Source organism: Euprymna scolopes, chromosome 21 (assembly GCF_053919585.1).
Source record: "Euprymna scolopes isolate OS-2025 chromosome 21, ASM5391958v1, whole genome shotgun sequence".
In the NCBI taxonomy this organism is placed as follows: Eukaryota; Metazoa; Mollusca; class Cephalopoda; order Sepiida; family Sepiolidae; genus Euprymna; species Euprymna scolopes.
This window is the reverse complement of record NC_136502.1, coordinates 28,528,394-28,532,353: the sequence shown is the minus strand read 5'-3', so window position 1 is coordinate 28,532,353 and position 3,960 is coordinate 28,528,394.

The following is a 3,960-nucleotide window of genomic DNA, read 5'->3' as shown; positions in this document are numbered from 1 at the left end:
AATATACATGTTGATACCTTCCATGATCAAAGTGGTCCTAACCTTTATAGGCTGTCCATCTTTTTAATAAAATTTGTGTCCCCGGTAGAATCCATGAATTAATTGTGGGGCCGTCGAACATGGCTCATAACTGTGTAATATTATCAGAGTTGACAGCAGGGATCAGAACACGTTATTTCCAATAATTAATTTGTGGATCCTACCAGGAACACAAATTTTATTGGATGGATGGGTGGCCTATAAATGTCTAGACCACTTCGATCATGGAAAATATCAACATGAATTCATGTAGAAAACTTTGTTGACTCAACTGACCCCTTGATACACACACAAATCATAGAAGGTTTCTGGTCCCATTGTAAAAAGAAAATGAAAAAAAATTGAAAACAGAAACTTTTGAAATGCATATGATCAAAAGCATTCATAAACAATAATTATTTTTTAAAAACATTCTATTTATATTGTTTAAACTTAAAAATAAAAAGGTTTAAATTGTTGAAAATTATAAAAGTTCTATTTATATTGCTTAAAATTAAAAAAAAATATTTTGTATATATTGTTTAAAATAAATAAAATGTTTATTTTTTTAAGTTCAGTTTATATTGTTTATTTTTGAAAACAGTTTTGTTTATTTAAAACTGTTAACTTCTAAAATATCGATATTATTGTTTGCATATTATTTGCATAGTAACATAACGGTGATTAGGGGATATCGATTCCTTTTATGTGATATAGGGATTGAGAGTATTTTGTCACACAATATCTAATCTTGCCTGAATTCTTTTTATTAGTAATGCAAACCAATGTTTAAAAATTATTTTCGGTTTTATTCATTTATATTGACAGGAGTGTAGAAAAAAATGTATGAATCTATTTGAAAATAACTAAAATGTATGAATATATTTAAAAATAAAAAAAATGTATACATCTATTTAAAAATAAATAAAATGTATAAATCTATTTAAAAACTAAAGAATATATATAAATCTATTTAAATATGAAAAAATGTATAAATCTATTTAAAAATACTTAAAATGTATGAATCTATTTGAAAATAAAAAATGTATAAATCTATTTAAAAATAAATAAATTAATAAATCTATTTAAAAATAAATAAAATTGATAAATTTATTTAAAAATAAAAAATGTATAAATCTATTTAAAAATAAATAAAACGTATGAATGTATTTAAAAATAAATAAAATGTATTAATATATTTAAAAATAAATAAAATGTATAAATCTATTTAAAAATAAAAAATGTATAAATCTATTTAAAAATAAATAAAATGTATAAATTTCTTTAAAAATAAATATAATGTATGTGTCTATTTAAAAATAAAAAAATGTATAAATCTATTTAAAAATAAAAAAATGTACAAATCTATTTTAAATAAAAAATGTATTTAAAAATAAATAAAATGTATAAATCTATTTAAAAATAAAAAATGTATAAATCTATTTAAAATAAATAAAATGTATGAATGTATTTAAAAATAAATAAAATGTATGAATCTATTTAAAAATAAATAAATGTATAATTTATTTATTTTTAAATAAATATAATGTATGAATCTATTTAAAAATAAATAAAATGTATGTATCTATTTAAAAATAAAAAATGTATAAATCTATTTAAAAATAAAAAATGTATAAATCTATTTAAAAATAAAAAATGTATAAATCTATTTAAAAATAAAAAATGTATAAATCTATTTAAAAATACAAAAAAATGTATAAATCTATTTAAAAATAAATAAAATAAGAAAGAAGACAAAAAAAAAAGAAGCTTTATGGCTTTGTTTTTATTTATTTATGCATGCGCAGAATTTTTGAAACTGGAGGTCGTAAACCAGAACTTGTAAAACAAAAGGGGATGAACAGTTTCAACGCCCAAGGAAGACGGTTTGAGTTTTATATTATAATATATATATATATATATATATATATATATATATGTAGAGATATATATTATTGATATAGACAAATTTACATTTTTGCGACACTGGACATGCTAATGTGTCAGACAAGTGATTGGTGAAGACCACACGTCCTCATCAGGCGAATTAATAAAGTTTGTCTTCCACTAAAGAAAGCCCGGTTCTTAAATGAAAGATGAGAGAATAATTTGTTTAAAAATAAAACATGTTAAGATTTTTTTTTGAGGGGGGGGTATGTGACATTTAAAACTCCAGACATTGAAAGCGAAAGCAGAAGAAGGTGAAAGAAAAGGAAGAGAAGGGGGAAAAAAGGGGTGGTAAGTATGAAATCCAGTGTAATCGAGATTGTAAGTGTAGAGGAAAAGGGTTAATTACAGCATCGTTAGATAGAGAGGAAGCGTTTATATAGTGGGAAAGGGGGTGTCCAAACAGGAATTTTTTTCTGAAAAAAATTGAGCAGAAAAGACTTGTTAATAAGAAAAAGAGGAGATATGCTTTATGAGTATAGTGAAAGCATAGTCTAATGTAGTACATACGCACACATGGACATATACATGCATCCAGACACATATGATGATTGCAACGTCTTGTCAGACGAGTGCCACTCCTTCAGACACTTAAAGTCCATGAGCCCAAAAATGACTTTTTGTTTTGTCCTACCGGTGAATTCACACGCTCAAGCAGGCGTGACACTGAAGACGGTCATTGAGATCAATTATTACATGCTTCCAACATTTCAAGCCTCCATGCGTCACAACTTTTCCATCGCCACAGGACCATTTTTATAGACAAATGCCTGAGGGAGTATCTATACACAAACGATGTTACAGAGTCTTAGCTTTGTATGATAGCTAAATCTCTCTCTCGGTTCAAAATGTTGAGATCCAGCAACAAGCAAGAGCAAGATAGCCAGCAACAAGTTAAACTGCAGATCAGCTTAATGCGGGTAATGGTCTCCCGCTTTATGGTTTTTTAAATCAGAGATTTGCTTCTCCTAGAAAAGTTGTCTTCACCACAGCTTACAGGAGCCCTCTCCACTTCAACACGCACATACATACACACAAACACACATGGTGCTAGTTGGTCGTTGACCACAAAAAAGGGTTCATTCGCCCTTTGGAAGGTCTTGTCTTTAATCCTTCAGGGAGACTAGCCACCCTCCTCACCAAACAAGTCTGGTGGGGGAACCAGTTTAGTCGTCGATGACCCGACCATGAGGAAGGTAGTACTGGGTTACATGGTACCAGTAGCATATGACATGATCTGACATATATACACACATATACATATATACCGGTTCTTATCAGGTCACAGAAGTTAAGCAACGTTGAACCTGGCTAGTATCAGATGGGTGACCATTTGGAAATTCTAGGCACTGTATGTGCTTTCCACTTATCTCGGCATTGTTTCCAGTCGTCCTGAACCTCCACTTGCCACTGGTATTCAACAAAGTCGATTCAGGAGAGGTGAGGTTGTAGATTGCGCAACTCTTGCCACAAAAATTTCACGCGCAGGCACACTTACATTGGGTATCCATAGTCTGTCAAGACTGAAGGAAGCGATTTGTATATATATATATATATATATATATATATATATATATATATATATATATATATTATTATTATTATTTTTTTTTTTTTCATTTTACAAGTCGTGAAAAATTAGTATGCAAAATTTGTTAGCTAATTTTCTTTACTTGTGATAAATTTTACGATGATAAAATAAAAAATTAAAAATAACTGTAATGGTAACAAATGATGATAATGATAAAAATAATTTCACAGAATAATGATGATAATAATAATACTTTGAAAGATAAAATAAAAAATGAAAAATGATGATAAAATATTTACTAATAATGACAAGCAATCTACGAAAGATTAATGCAAGCAACAGTAAACATAGTCACTAGTTTTGTCTTCTCTGCACCAGCCTCTCGAACCAAATGTTCTCAAGTCCTTCGCCACCTTTACTCAAGGCACGCCTCCATGCTGGTCTATCTTCAGCTAGCTCCTCCC